Here is a 17,434-nt window from a genome sequence, read left to right as displayed (position 1 = left end):
ATATTGTAAGCTTTTGTGGTATGTGAACACATCAATATGTACCCCATATAGATAGTGTCTCCATATTTTCAAGGCAAAAACAATAGCAGCTAACTTAAGATCGTGGGTAGGATAGTTCTTTTCATGAGGCTTAATCTATCTAGAGGCATAGGCTATGACCTTACCTCTCTGCATCAAAACACAACCCAGACCAACTCTAGAAGCATCACAATAAACAACAAATCAATCCATACCATCAAGTAATGCTAAAACTGGGGCTGAAGTGAGTCGAGCCTTCAACTCCTGAAAGCTCTTCTCATAAGAATCTGACCACTAAAACTTAACTTTCTTTTGAGTCAATCTAGACATAGGGGATGCAATAGATGAAAACCTCTCAATAAACCATCGGTAATAGCCAGCTAAACCCAAGAAACTCCTGATATCTGATGGAAAGATGGGTCTAGGCCAGTTTCTCACTGCTTCAGTATTTTGAGGATTAACTCTAATGCCATCACCGAAAATAATATGACCGAGAATAGCTACTAACCTTAGCCAAAATTCACACTTGCTGAATTTTTCAAACAGTTGGTGATCTCTAAGAGCTTCCAACATGATTCTAAGATGGTTTTTCATCCTCATTACGGGAATAAACAAGGATATCATTGATAAAGACTATGACCAATATGTCTAAATACTGTTTGAACACTTTGTACATTAGGTCCATAAAGGTTGTTGGGGCATTTGTTAGCCCGGAGGACATGACTAGAAACTCAAAGTGACCATAACTTGTTATGAAAGCTATCTTTGAAATAACATATTCCCTTAATTTAAGCTGGTGATAGCCAGATCTAAGTTTTATCTTAGAGAAGTGACTTGCACCTTGGATTTGGTCAAATAAGTCATCAATCCTAGGAAGAGGATATTTATTTTTATTCATGACTTTATTCAACTGTCGATAGTCGATGCACATTCGGAGAGAGGCAACTTTCTTACGCACGAATAGGACGAGAGTACCCTATAGAGAAACACTGGGCCTTATGAAGCCTTTGTGTAAGAGGTATTTAAGCTGATCTTTTAACTCTTTAAGCTCATCTATAACAATACAATAAGGAGGAAAGAAAATAGGCTGAGTATCTAGAAAAAGATCAATATTGAATTCTATTTCTCTAACGGGAGGTACCCCTGGTAGATCTTCAGGAAAAAATTCAGGAAACTAATTGACTACACAAACTGACTGAACTATTGTAGTCTCAAACTTAGTGTCTTTGACTCTAACTAAATGATAAATGCACCCTTTGATATCAACTTTCTGGCCTTAAGATAGGATATGGAATGACTCTTGGGAGACACTAAATTACCTTTCCACTCAAAGACTGGCTCATTAGGAAACTGAAATTTCATAACTCACAGGAATGGAGCCAATCCATGCCCAGAATAATATCAAAATTGGCCATGTCTAACACTATTAAGTCTGCTAATATTATTTTATGAAGACAGTGATAGGACACTTTCTATGGACTCATTTGGCAACGACTTACTTACCCATTAGAGTGGAAATTAAGAAGTGCTTGGAGAGCTTTTCAGGACCTACTTCAAAATTCACTACAACTAATGGAGTCACATAAGAGAGATTTTACCGTGGCTCTAACAACACATAAACATCAAGATAAAATACACGAAGTATACCAGTAACAATATCTGGTGAAATCTCCTACTCCTGATGGGATTGTAAATCATAAAACCAATTCTAGCGCTGATCGCCACCGGTACTAGATGATGCTGAGGATGGACGGGGCGACCTAGTAAAGCTGGTGTGCTAGTAGCCTGAGTCTGGGGACGAACATCCTGGTTTCCCTGTTTAGAATACAGGCACTCTTTTATTCTGTGACCCAACATACCACATCCATAGAAACCCTTTGTTTCGCTCAAACACTCAATAAGAAGGTTCCTACCACACTTCGTACATAGCGGGAAACTGGGCCTTCCACTCACACTACTCTAAGACCTAGAAATAGAAGTCCTGACCCACTTCTACTACTTGGATATGGGTGCAGGGGCATGGGATAAAGACGGCACTAGCATAGATGAGTGACTCTAAAACTGTGAACGATTCCCCCTCCAGACCTGGCTTGGTCAAATTCAAACTATCCAATTCTAGCATTTTTATTTCCCCTCTATCTATCCTTTAATTTCACTGCCTCAATTTGTTGAGCAAGAATCATCAGCCTAGCAAGATCCATATCCCCAATAATCATGGCAGTCCTACACTTCTTGACTACCAAACTAGACACTCCAATAACAAACTTACTCATACTCGATCTAGGGTCAGCTATCAAGCCGGGAGCATACTTAGATAGCTGATTGAACTTAAGAAAATACTCATTCACTGTCATCAAGCCCTGCCTCAGGTTCATGAACTCTTCTATCTTATCTTCTCTCATCTCACATGAAAAGAACCTATCTAAAAATGCATCTTAAAACACCTACCAACTCATTAGAGCTGCATTATCACCTCTACCATTCTTCCACATAACCACTCAATCATACACAACATCTTTCAGTCTATAGGATGCTAATTCAACACTCTCTTTCTCAGTAATATACATAATCTAGGTGATCTTCCTTACCTCATCAAGATAGAGTTGTGGGTTCTCACCTGCTTTTAACCTAAAAAAATACAGACGGATTTTCATGAAGTCATAATTCTAGCTACACCTAAATTGCTATTTTGTTGAAGTGGGACTGTAGCCTGATGGTTGCCCTGAACATTGGCAGTCACAGCTTGTTACAATGCCTAAAAGGCATCCCGAAATTTAGCATGGGATACATTCTCATTCAAAGGATCAATAGCTGGGGTGGCTGGTCATTATTTCTACGTGTATTAGCTTGGTGAGGAGGCATATTATATCATGTAAGAGCATGATTTAATAGCATATATAGGTAAATGAAAGCATGATAGATCATGAAAGAAAAGGATGATTTACTAAATCGTTCTATAGCCTCTTGCTCATAAATGTGGCGCACGTCACACCCATGATCAAGACTCTATGTAACGCAGCTTGTCTAACTCCCTAGGAATCTTTGAACCTAGGCTCTGATACCAAGTATGTAATTCCCCAAAAATGGGTCTCAAGACATCACACGGTGCTCAGGAGTACGAGTAGCCCTAAGCTAACCCTTTGAGTCTTTTACAAATTCTGAAACTCATGAAAAAAAATAATCTAGGCATATGAAATATTGAATTTACTGTCTTAACTAAACTATGTTTAAATGAACATAATGTTTGAAAGTGCTTAACCTAAAAGTCTAAACAACCAACACTTGAAATCTGAAATATAACTAGCAGTCTGACAAGCCTCTACTACTAACAACTAGAAAGTCGCTGGGACAGACCCCCAGCTAACTCAAACTGACTGAAAACAACAGAACAATCTACTTTAATAAGCTGTAAATCTAAATAACTGGGTCCCTGAACTATAAGGACTCAACAACTATCGAGATGTAGATAGATATGCTCACGATCAATTACGCTACTAGAACTAAGCACCTGAACCTACATTATTAAACAATGTAGCACATAGACATATATGTGGATCAGTACTTTTGGAATGTAATAAGCATATGAGGGTGAATGCATAAGTAAAACAATAATGCAATATTTAAATAAATCTTTCAAAGGATGCATGCTAAATGTGAATGACTCACCTCAGCTCGAATAAAACATATACTACGAAAGAATAAAACATGAATACGTAGAATATAGAAAATCTTTGTGAGTCATAACACTTAGTTCTGAAAGTTGTATCTTCACTCTTTCTAGAAGTAGTTTGATTTCTTCTAACCGACATAATCTATGTGAGCTATCATGGAGTCCAACGTCTCTTACCCACGTTGGTAGAGTTGTTCTACCCTTGCCATCGGAATAGATCCTAGCTAGAATGATCACTATACTGAATCCTCTAGGGGTTTTAAAACCTATGGCAGTGCATAGTTCTAGGGCATGAGACCTTGGAATCATACCCAAATTGGTTTTAAATAGTACTCCCTTTAATCTGTATGCCCATTCTATAGGAAATTCACCTTAAAACTAGCATAAGGGTTTATAATGAAAAACCAGTTATGTGTTGTTCTATTTTAAACTGTAATAAAAAATAACGATACGGATTCCATATATTAGCTGAGGATCATAAGATCAAAATCTTGCTTAAAATCTAAATACATGCTTTTCAAAGAATGTTTAAACATCATCTTTCTTGAAATATCAAGACTAAAACTTAGTTTGAAAACCCTTTCTTGAAACTCATGTCAAATCATCACAATCCATGTTAAATAATGAGAATCTTGAAATGCTTTAACAATTCTAGTTAATATAAGAAAATTCAATGTTCAATATACAAAATCAAGTCACATGCATAAGCATTTGAACATCATGCAATTCAACACTTAAATCACTTGTAACATCATAATCTTCAAATTATGATGATTGGGTATGAACCTAAATTGAAACTCATGTCAATTCAACTTTAAAAACTAGTTTTAGACACACGAAAGAAAGGAGTATCCTTTTTCATAACCCCACATACCTTAATGACGATGAAATTGTGAAAAGATAGACCTTTAAGCTTGATTATGAAAACCCTAGTTATTTTCCTCCTCTTGTGTTCTAGATGGTGAACTTATGATGTTAATAGGGTTAAATGTGTTTAGGAGCAATAAATTTCATGAGGTTATGTTTAGATATGTTTAAGAAGTGTAAAATGACTTAGTTTCCCTTAGAATAACTCTAAAACAAAGTGTTTACATTGTTGGGCCATAGGGTATGCGGTACATTGCCCATCGCCTAAACTAGGCTAGGCGGCTATAACACCCTAGGAGTACACCCTAGGCATCACACGGTGCTTACAACCCCGAAGGACTACAAGATAACTCATGACTGGTACCTGCTGTGGGCACTAAATAAAACTGATAACAAAAGATTTATTTTGCAGAATTTAACTGAAATTTCCATAAGGTTTTAAGTCATAATTCTAATAATCTCTACAAAAAAACACTGATAATAACAAATGAAGACTGACTAACTATCTGTACTAGTCTGAAAGCCTCTAACTTAATAACTAAGGAGTTGATGGGACAAGCTCCCAACTAACTCTGACTGTCTGCTAAAACTGAGAAACTAAGATAAACGTAACTGGTCCTTGGAACATGAGGACTCACCACTGCTGCTGCTACTGGTGTGCTAGAATAACTAGGTACGATCGAGAACCTGAACGTCTGAACCTATGATATGAAATATCATAGCGCAAGGATCGGGTATGCGATCAGTACTCTGAATGTACTAGTATGCTAAATGAGGTAAGACTGAGATGCATGGGTTTATGTGATGAATGATAACCAACTAAATGAATAGCATGGGATAACTAAACATGAAGTAATAACTAGCTAAAAGATTTGAAGTAACTTAGTAAACATGCATGAAGTAGAGAAGGTCTGGTTAGCATGATGATACTGAATATAAATGCGTAAAAGCTGAAAAATCTGAGAATCCATGACCAAGCATATAATATGTTTCTGATATAATCTATAACTGAATTACTGAAATCTTATAACTGATAAATAGTATGCTATGGTCAAGCAAAACTTTACTGAGTTCTAAACTGAATACTAAAACTGAAACTATAGGAGGTATCATCTAACCGACATGCCTCGCTCTGAGCTGATTGGGGTCCAACCTGTGACCCCAGTTAGAAGTGTGCTAGTACTATGCCACGGGTACTAATAATGATTGTGGAGTCAGTCCTAATCTAGCGGGTGACCCCTGAGATCAGTCCTAAACTAACGAGTGATCCCTAAGAGTGTCAGTCCTAAAATAGCAGGTGATATCTCATAACCTACGCTGGCTACATAGTTCTGGAACATAAGGATTGCTTCTAAGGACCCATCCCTAACTTACGGGTGATCCCCCATCCCTAGGATCACTCGGTGTTGAATCCTACTCCCAACTGAACTGACACTAATTACGAGACTGAGCTAAGCTTAACAGAAGGAGGAATTAACTCGAATTACTGAACTGATCTAAGTTTGACTGATATGATAACAGAATGAACTGATAATACCCGTACGTATCTGAAACTATTTTGAAACCACTAAGACTAAGTAAATAGCTAAATGTTGGGTATTCATCACCACCTGGACTCGATAGCAATAACAACAATAGGGACACATGAAAGCTTTGAAACCATGGTCATGATATCGTAACCAAAATATTTAAAACCTACTATAATGCACTCCACTTGAAAACAAATTCTAAAATCTTAAACTTATAAACCTGTAATAAGTAGTTATTGTTAAAAACCCAATCATTTAGGCATTTCATCAAACACTTGATATGCATAGTGTAAGCTAAGCATAGTTATAGTTTAAAGCTTGTAGTAATAGCATGATTTCACTTCTAAGATCACCAATTAGGGTTTCAATTAAACAAACAACATCATTCAACCATGTAAGGTTTAATATCACCAACAATTTTATGGAAACATGATAAACATGATAAACATGATAGACATAATTCATAAAATATGTAATAAGGGTTGCTTTCTATTAAAATAGATTGTAAACGTCATGTATAATCAAAATTCATAAAATATTCATGGAGATAAATCATTATAAACATGTAATTTCATGATTTAAAACAAAAAAAATGGATTCTTGGACTCCATTGGTGAAAAAGGCCCATGGATGAACATCTAACATACCTTAGGGTTTTAATCTTGCAAAAGAATTATAGTTTTTCATCGTTCTTGGGTGGAGAATCTTGAATTCTTAAAATTTCTTGAGGAATTAATGGTTGAACTTAATGAATTTGGGTGGTGGCTAGGATTTCTTTTGAAAAGGAAATTATGGAAATATTGACTATAATGTTTTAACTAATGATTCATTCTGTTTTTGATTGAATAAGATGAAGTGAAAAGGACTTAAATGCCCTTGAGAAATTAAACTCGAAACAAAAAATTGGAAATCTCAATTTTTACACCCAGCGCGACGCGGTACAATCGCGTCGCGTCGCGCCACTGGAAAAGGACGAACCCTAAATATCACTCCTCCGCGATGCGATGTTATCACATTGCATCTCTGGAAACTGATGAGACCCATTTTACCCATCATCGTGAAGAGACAAATTCGCGTCACCTCATTAGAAAAGATGAGTGCCATTTTTAGGTTCTCCGCAATGCGGTGCTGCTCGTTTTGATCTACTGCTTTCACTAAAAATACCATAACTTCTCACCTGGCTATCTAATTAAGGCGAAATTGGTATCGTTCGAAAGGTAATTCAATTTCCTATCACTTGGTAGGTATTGAGATGGAAAATTCTAAGTAGAATAAAAGATATGCTCATTGGAAATTTACTATAGCAACATTCTTCTCAAAACTTAATCGGTAAGGAATATTTTGATTCATCTATTAGCTAATAGTTACTTGAGGCCTTAATATACATCAAACTCACTCATAAAACTACTAAAGAACTACAAATTTATTTCTTATGAGCTTGAAACACTATCCTAATATTGGTTTGGATTCTCGAAGTATTACAATATCTCCCCCTTGGGAACATTCGTCCTTGAATGTGGTTGGTTAGACTGAGAGTACGGTACTTAAGACAACTGAGATCACATACTGGACATGTATGACTGGGAACATGACTACCTAACTGAGTCTGAAATATGATACATGGACTGAATATCATGAACTGAACTGATTCCTTGACTACATGCAATGGTATGTGAATGGTTATAAGGCTGAGATTGGAATGAGAGGGTCAACTTATTAGTATCCCTTATTTCAAGCTAGATCTTTTTATGCAGAAAAAATATGGAAGATTTAGGACATAAGAGCCTGAGAATTACAATACATCTCCCCCTTGGGATAGTAAGTTCCTCGAACGATACATGCTTGACTGAAATACCTAGGAAAGACTAAGATGATGCACGAAACACATATGAACTGAATTATGATTGGACATCTGGAGTGCGAAACTGAGGTCTGAGGAATAGAGGGTTAATGACATGAATTCATCAAAGAGGTTTGAACTGAGGACATGCAAGGCATAAATCTAAATTTCACTGATCATTAAGTGTGTAGCATGAGTGCTAGAGCTGAACATACTGTAAATCATGAGTATATGATTCATGAGCTGCATGACCTGAATTTGGAGTTCATAAATTTATGGAAAATAATATGTATTGTTGGGTAAACTGGAACTCCTTATACTAGTGATTGGAAGCGCACATAATTTCCTAAGATGTGCACGAACGTGAACTATGATTATGGAACTAACATGTAAGGCATGAGTGGATATTATGACGACTAGGTAACCTTTCACTAAGATAAGAATAGGTTGGGCATCATTCTCCCCTATGTTTTTCTACACATACTGGCATCACTACTAGGATCTGAGAGCCTGACTTGGTTATCATCTCCCCCTTAGCTTAAAGTCATCATTCTAAGTCAGTGAGCCACTTAATCAATAACTCTAAACTAAACCGTCATCACCTTACCCTAGAGTCTGGGGTAGACACTTAGGAGGGCTCTGCTAGAGTATCGGGACTGACGTTAGAATTTAACAATTATAAAGGGGTTATACAAGAAAAATAAATCTCCAGGGTCTAATAAAACATACGCATGATGATTAAAGGATGGTAACATACCAATAACCATATCAGAAGAGTTTTTCTAATCATGACGAGACTGGAGTGCATAAAGTCTATTCTGGCGTTGACCACTAGTGGTACTGGAAGTGGCGCCCTACTGAGTCGGGCGATCGGATGGGACTGGAGGATAGTTGAACTGACCCTGTTGGCGAAAATCTTTTCCCAGCTGAGCCATTACTCTACATTCTTGCATCCTGTTGCATGGCTTACCATATCCAAAATATACACCGCTACCAGCTCTACACACACCTGAGTGATTTCTACCATATTCTCCGCAAAGCGGATGGGTATGACCACTACTCACACTACCCTGGGTTTTGGAGCCTAGAACCTCATCATGAATGTCATTCCTAAACCTTAGTACTGGTGCACTAGCTGAAGAAGGGGATGGGGCTAAAGATTTCTAATGAAATTGAGAACGGTTACTACCCTCTGACCTTGGTTGAGAAAAATAAAAACTACCTGTCCTAGACCTCTTATTCTCTTTTTTATTTTCCTTAGATTTCTATTCCTCAATCTATTGGGCATGGGCCGTAAGACTATACAAGTCCATCTCCTAAATCAACATAGCAGTCCTACACTTCTTGACAATACTATCAGCTACACCAGAAATAAACTTACTCATTCTAGACCTGTTATCAGTCACTACATAAGGAGCATACCTAGCTAGCTGAGTAAACTTGAAGGAATACTCACCCATACTCATGTTGCCCTTTTTTAGGTTAATAAACTATAACACCTTGTCCTCTCTCAGCTCCAAAGGGAAAAATCCATCTAAAAGGGTTGTAGCAAACTCTTCACATTCTATAGGCCCTGCATCGACACCCCTATCCTCTTTCCACAGATTAAACCATGTATGAGCTACATCCTGTAACTGATAAGTAGCTAGCTCTGTACTCTAACTAGACGTCACCCCTATCGCGCCTTATTTCAAACCAATCGAAATAGCACACGGCATATGGTGGCGTTTAATGACTCTTGGGATTTGAAAATTTATTTTAAGATTCGCCACCTAAACTTTTATGAAAATTAGGGAAAAAAATTATTATTTAGAAAACTCTATTTTGGACTTCTGAAGAAACTTTTTGAAATTCCGAGTAAGGGTTTTGGTTACTCGAAGGGAAGGTGTTAGGCACCCTTAGAGCCTATCCGAAGACAGCCCTTAAACTCTGTTTAGGAAAAAGTTATTTGCTTTGTTATTTTCCAAAAATGGTGATAAGAAAATTTACTATTATTATTATTTGTTTTCTTAAAAGGGAAGGAAACTTACGGTATAATAAACATGACAACTACCATGTACAAGGAAGTAATATAATTATCGCAAAATATATGTATTGAGTACTTTTAGAATACAAATGGATGGTAATATAATTTACACATATTAGAAAGTGCAAAATCTTGTAATCTTATAAAGAAATTTTAAGACATGCGAAGTCTAAATATATAACTAAAATATAAACAACTATGTTCCTTATGATGTGAAAATTTATTTGCGAGGTGTATATTTAAGGGTATAGAAAGATTATGAATAGGTTGAAATTAAATAATAATAATAAAAATAATGAATTAAAATAGTGATGATAATTTCGGTATAAATAATAATGACAATAATAATAATTGTTATAGCATAACGTAATATACCTTGTACGTGGTAGTGGATGAATATATATACCTCGCATTTTCTATCCTGAAAACTCAAATAGTGTTAAAAAATAAAAAATTAGAATTATTTATTGGAAAATATGTTAGAGTTGGTGGATGGACTCTTAAAAATGTAAATTTGATAATGTGCTTTCTTATTAGTTTTCAATTTTATCTTTTATTATTATGTTTTTAAGAAAAACATAGTTCTTACTATTTAAACATATTGGTGATGCATTTTCAAAAGAATTAACCAAGTATGATAAAAAGATATTCTTTCCTTAGTGATAATCGCATGTTATTCACGAAAGTCAGAATGCTAAAACTACATCTAAGAGGATCGATAAATAAAAGAGTAGCGTGGATTTGATAATCAAGAAAATCTACCTCAAACAAACTTAACAACAAGAGTTAGTAATTATTCTAGAAATATAACACAACATAAAATATAAATTAAATAAAAAATGATAAAAGAATAGTAATTTTGGTTTAGGAGCTTAGGCTCCTGATTTGTGGGACTCCGAGGCTCTACGGTCCTAATTGTGGTTGACCCGATGTTAGGTCAAAACGAGCTCCGATGTGGAACCTCAACTCTCGAGTTTACATGTAAAGAGAAAAAAAATATGGATTAGCGCGCAAACATAATTGATAACATACATATATATATGTAATCGAACAAACACTTAAATTAACTTTGGTATATTCGCATATACACATTAATGCAAAGTGGACGTTAAAGCAACTAGAGGTAAGGTTTAAATTAGTTTAAAACTGTCATCTAAGACACAATATAGACACACACAATTAAAAGAAAATCATTCATCAAAAGAGAAATAGTGCAGACCGGACAACGTAATGCAACTAAACTGGAACAAATCATATTAATGAAAAGAAACCCGAAGAAAACTTTGACTCCAAGTAAAACCCAAAACATGCACCATTAAAAGGATCTACACATATTTACTAACCAAACAGTTTATATGATGTCGCTTATGCCATGTAAAGTATCTTCTTTTACTCTTAACAAACTCTTCCTACCAGGCATTTCCTGAAAACAACACCTATGCGTATAGATTACTACATACTTTATATAGTTCCTCCCATTGCATTTGCAAGTGCTCATACACAATTGTAACATAAGAGCTAATCTAAGACCCCCCCCCCCCCCCGGGGATTGAAAACAGAGGTAAAGGAGGAACAATCTCCCCATAACCCTATAACACGCAGGGATAAAATCAAAGAAAGATTTTCGCAGCCCGGACTTCAAAACTATGCATTGAAATAAGTCAAAATGAAATCATATTTAAACTCGATTCACGAAGGCTAACAACAATTTCACGTTGATGCTCAGTACGAAATTATGATCAAAATAGTAAATCCAAGGAAAACAAATACTTACTTACAAATATATTTTTTTTTAGATTCAAAGGTACTCAAAATCACAAGCAAGCTCGCGTTTCAGAATCAGTAATAAAACACGACCAAGGTCAGAATTGCTTCATGAATTTGGCTTCTCTTTAAACTAGTAGCAGACTCAAAAATGAAAAGTTCATGCCTAAAATGCCACGCAACCACAAATAAATTTATATCCTATTAATATTCACCAACAAAATTCCAATCGTGAAAACCAAACGGGATAAACGCATACACTTTTATAATTTGCATATTCAACATCGAATGATCTTTTAGATTAAAGAAACTACATCTTGTACTTGCAAGATCAAGCTAACAATAGCCACACAACTCAGCATCAACATAAATCTCACATCTGGCAGAATAAAAATAAGTGACAAAGAGAAAAAGTTAACAAAGAAACGATAGGGGTGAGTTTGCACCTTTTAGGGTGCAGCAAACAAAGGCTTCCCGTCAAGTTTTTTCCAATGACCAACTCGAATTGCAGAGCTTAGAATTTAGGCTCGAAATCAGAAAAGAAGGATACCAATTCTCTGAAACCCCTAGTCTTTGTTCCCTATTTTCACTCTCTTTTCTATTTTTTTAAAATGGATTTCCTTTACTCTTCTCACAAATTTACTTTTCTTTTCAGATCTACCACCCTCTCTCCATTTCCCCTTATGATGGTAATTTTGGGGGCTATTTATAGCCAAAATACGGATTCCAAAGTCAGGATTTGAAACACAGTTTTATGTAGATGAGATTAGAATTCAAAATTATCAAGTTGATCTACTGACTTCAGCCTTTATCAAGCTTTGGTTGTGAATCCTCAGAACGTTTCCATTTTTGCACGAATTAGGGACTGATTTTTCTAATTTTTGGCGATTTGCTGACTTGGGGTAAGGAAGGGGAGATTCGTGGCAGTTAGTGCTCAGCCGCGGCATGGCTAGGTTATGGTGTTTTGGGGATGGCGGTGAGGAGGGAAGAAAGAGAAAGAAAATTTGTTTGATTTTATTCTGTTTTGGAAAGAGTTGATGCTAATGGAACCTTGCTCCTTGGGAAAGGAAAAGCATGTATTTGCTAATGGGAGATGAAGACAGATGTTGTTTGTACTAGTTCCTTGACTAATTTTGATCCGTCCGATTAAAGATCGAATGGTTTAAAATAAATATCCTAAAAATAATAATAGTATAGTATGTATTTATATATATATATATATATATAGATATACATATATATATATATATATATATATATATATATATATATATATATTTGTAGATATAAATATGTGAAAAAGTTGATTTAAAATTGATTATTTTTTGATTCGTTTGGTCTTTGTTCGGATCTAATTTTAAAAGAAAAGAGAAGATAAATATGTAAATAAATAATTAGATAAATAAAATATATTATATACACATATGTGTGAATATATAACGGTGACTAAAAATTTTGAGAAATAGTCGACGGATCAAACTAAGTTGTGTTAGTTGGGTACTTTGGTGTTTTGATCTTTTTGACGTAGCATTGCCCGGTAGGTGAAAATTGTGCATGATGAATTGACGAAGTGGACAGGGACATTGGACTAAGTTTCGGGCTAATTTTTAGGCTCTCGGCTAAAACTTATAGATAAAGTTGGGCTCGGATTAAAAAACCAGAAATAAAATTGAATTATGATCAACCTGATTATTCTTTTTATACTAAAATTAATTTTATCGATGCCTCCTGTTATCCAAAAATAATTTTGTATGAACGTTTATAAATTACATACATAATTTACATCAGCGTTCAATTTAATATCTTTTGCCATTAAATAGATACATGTATAGATATATGTGTGTGTAAAAATAAGAATACAATAAACATAGGTAAAAACAAGAATATAATAAAATATAAAATATTTATTTTATATTATAAAAATATACATATATATATATATATATCGTCACAATATCGCCACAAAAAATAAAAGATTAGAAAGAATGTGAATGCGATTATCAAGAGACAATTTTTATGTTAAAATATTTAATTATATTTAATTAAAATATTTTAAAATATGATAGATAAATAGATTCCCATTTTATTATTTAAAAATTTATAGAAATAGAGATAAAAATACGAATCTCATTTCTTATTTAATTTTTGAAAATTATTTAGGGCCGAGAAGCATCGGTAAAATAATTAAAGAAAAAAATGTGAGCCAAAATTGGGTGTCAACAACCCCCATAATATCCGTTACCTCCTGCACTATGTCTAGAAATTTCTATGGATCCTCGTCAGACTTGGATCCCAAAAATGAGGGAGGTTCATCCGGGTGAAGTCCCGAACCCTAGTTGTGGCAGTATTGGCCACTGGGTTGGCTGGAACAACGGTTGGATGAGTATTCTGAATGAGAAACATTCTCGTTCAGGGGATCTTTTTGAAAGAAGGGAAATATTTTCTAAAACGTCTTATAGCCTCTTGCCCATAAGTGTGGTCCATTTCACACCCATGCACAAGACTCTACTTGTAACACCCCATATTTTCCTAGCATAATCTAACTCCCAGTGTATGAGTATTCATAAATAAAAATTTCAAGACTCTCATTGTTTTTTAGTTTAGAGCCAGCCATTGCGTAGGAAAGTCAATTAGCTTTCCAACGATATAAAATTCTCCGAAATCCAATAATCGGGTAAGAAATTATGGTGATTTTAAGTTTCAGTCATTAAACATCACCATTTTAACCCCTAGCGCATCGCAGAGATAGTCCAAATGACAATTCTCAATTTCCAGTGTGACTCTGCGATGTTGGCGCATCGCGGAGCAGGCCAATTGCCAGTTTGGGAATTTCCAATGGGCCTCTGCAATGGTGGCGCGTCACGAAGGTGTCCAAATTAGAATTCCAAAGTATTACCATGATAGATTCGTAGCACGGTGTTTGTCTAGGTCCCAATTATCCATTTTCAGTGGCTTGGTGCGATAGTGGTGCGTCGCGCCAAGGCCAAAAATCGGGATGGTCATTTTTCATCTTACGTTTTAAATCTGTTTAAGGGTATTTGGGTCTTTTTTCTAAACCCTGAACTCATCCTAAAACATGAAATTTATCCCCAATTAACCTCAATAATCATTCATTATTCAATTCCTCTTAAATTAAAGATACCTTTTTCAAGAACAAGAAACCCTAGCTCTCAAATTCAAGACCAATCCTCAAGAACTCACCAAGAACCTTAGAAAATTCATTATCCCAGGTATGTTAGATGTTCATCCATGGATTTCGTTCATCCATGGAGTCCAAATATCCTATTTTAATTACCAAGTTATAATCTTTTCAAGTTATTTGATTTTAAATTATGATTTCATCCATGAACCTCTATGTACTATTGATTTTATACCATGTTACCATGAAATTATTGATTTCATTCAATCCTCCATATTTATATATTATTATTTATTAAATTAAACCGTGATTTAGATCTATTATATTGAAATTATGCTATTCCTATAAGTTCTGTGACATTTCTATGATTATTTTTAACCATGAACTGCCAGTGTTTAATGAAATGCCTACAAGAGTGATTGATTTGATAAAAGCCTTCATGCTTTGTCCCCCAAGCTTTGTGTCATTTTTACAATTGTTGTTTTTGAGTCCTGGGGGTATTGAATACCCGAAAACCATAGTTGTTTATGTAATCTAGTCTCAGTACATTACAGAATAGTCTTCAGAACATACTATGAGCATTATTAGAATAGTCAGATATTAGTCAATTAAACTCAGAACAGTCTAGCATTTCTGTGTCTTGCAGTTGGGAGTAGGATTTAGCACCGATCGAGTGTAGGGGTGGTGGCTTCCCCGTCATAGGCAGAGTCGTTAGTAGCAGTTCCTATACTCCAAAACTACATAGCAGCATAGGATATGAGAAGTCACCCATCAAATTAGGCTTGACTATCTTGCAGGGTCACCCGTCAGTTCAGGCTTGACACCCTTAATTCTTTGGACATTATATTAGTTTAGTGGATTCGCATAGCCAGCGTTAGTACCTATAGCATGATATTAACACCCTTCTAACTGGGGTTATAGGTTGGACCCTGATAGCTCAGATTGAGGCATGTCGGTAAGATGATACCTCCCACAGTCTCAGTTGCAGTCTCAGTTATATTCCTAGTTCAGTTATACAGTCTTAGAGTTGTTTGACCAAAGCATACAGATACCAGTATTTTTCAATATTTCAGTTTATAGATTTTACTCAGTCCATGTTATATGCTTGTTCATGCATCCCCAGTGTTTACAGACTTTCATGTATCTTCAGTATTTATAGACTATCATGCATACTCGGTATTTACAAATTCTTCATATTTTCAGTATCTACAGATTCCATGTTCTTTACTCACTACTCCATGTTTTACATGTATATTCAATTAATTATTAGTTCTGTTCATGAAACCATGCATATCATCCTACCTCATTTAGCATACCAGTATATTCAAAGTATTGATCGCATACCTTTCTTTTGTGCTATGATGTATTAAATCATAGGTGTTGATGCTCAGTTCCCAGACCACGCTTAGACTTCACTTCTTAGTCTATCAGTAGTACAGTAGCAGTGGTGAGTCCTTATCATTCGAGGATAGATTATCTTACTTTTTATCTCTATTTCAGTAGTTAGCAGAGTTAGTTGGGGGCATGTCCCATCAACTCATATTCAGTTAGTCATTTTTAGACATTTTTCAGACATTAGAGTAGTTATTCAATATTCAGATTTTCAGTTGATATGTCAGTTTATCAGTATTTAATCAGATTCAGTCAGTTTTTCTATAAACTCATATTTTAGTATTGATTTAGTGATAAAACCTTATGGCAATATCAGATGTTTTTCATAATTATGATATTATTATTCAGTGCTCACAACAGGTACCAGCTCATGGGTTAGCTTGTAGTCCCTTAGGACTGTAAGCACTGTGTAACGCCCAGGGTATACTCTCGGGGTGTTACAAACTTGGTATCAGAGCCTAAGGTTTTAAAGTATCCTAGGAAGTTTGAAAGCCGCATCAAGTAAAGTCTTGTGCATGGGTGTGTAGCGTGCCACACTTATGGACGATAGGCTACAAGGCGTTTGGAAAAGTTTCCCTTCTTGTAGTATTCATGTCGTGAGAGTGAGCATAAGCTCAAGTTAAAATCCCTGTTAAATCTATTTCTTCCTTCCATTTTCAGAACATGCCTCCCAAGAATAATGGAAAAGAACAGGAAACCAGCCAGCCCATCCGGGCAGATCCTATGGATGAGCATGTCTCTTACGTAGAATTTAGAGTTGTGTTCACTACTCTAGCAAACTCTGTAGCAGCATAGAATAAACAGACAGTTATTGTTCTGGCCAACCCAGTGGTCAATACTGTTGCAACCAGAATTTGGGATTTCACTCAGATGAATCCTCCTTATTTAAAGGGATCCAAGTTTAAAGAGAATCCATAGGAATTCTTCTATACGGCTTAGAAGGTCTCGGATGCTATGGGGTGACATCTAGTCAGAGTGCTAAGTTGGCTACATACCAATTGTAGGATGTGGCCCATACTTGGTTTAAGCCATGGAATATTGATAGGGGTGTAGATGCAGGGCCTGTAGAATGGGAAGAGTTTGCCACAGCTTTCTTAGACAGATTTTTCCCATTAGAGTTGAGGGAGGACAAAGTATTAGAGTTCATTAACTTGAGGCAGGGCAGCATGAGCCTAAGGGTGTATTCCCT

The sequence above is a fragment of the Capsicum annuum genome, chromosome 3 (genome assembly GCF_002878395.1).
Source record: "Capsicum annuum cultivar UCD-10X-F1 chromosome 3, UCD10Xv1.1, whole genome shotgun sequence".
Classification (NCBI taxonomy): Eukaryota; Viridiplantae; Streptophyta; class Magnoliopsida; order Solanales; family Solanaceae; genus Capsicum; species Capsicum annuum.
This window is presented reverse-complemented; position numbering follows the sequence as displayed.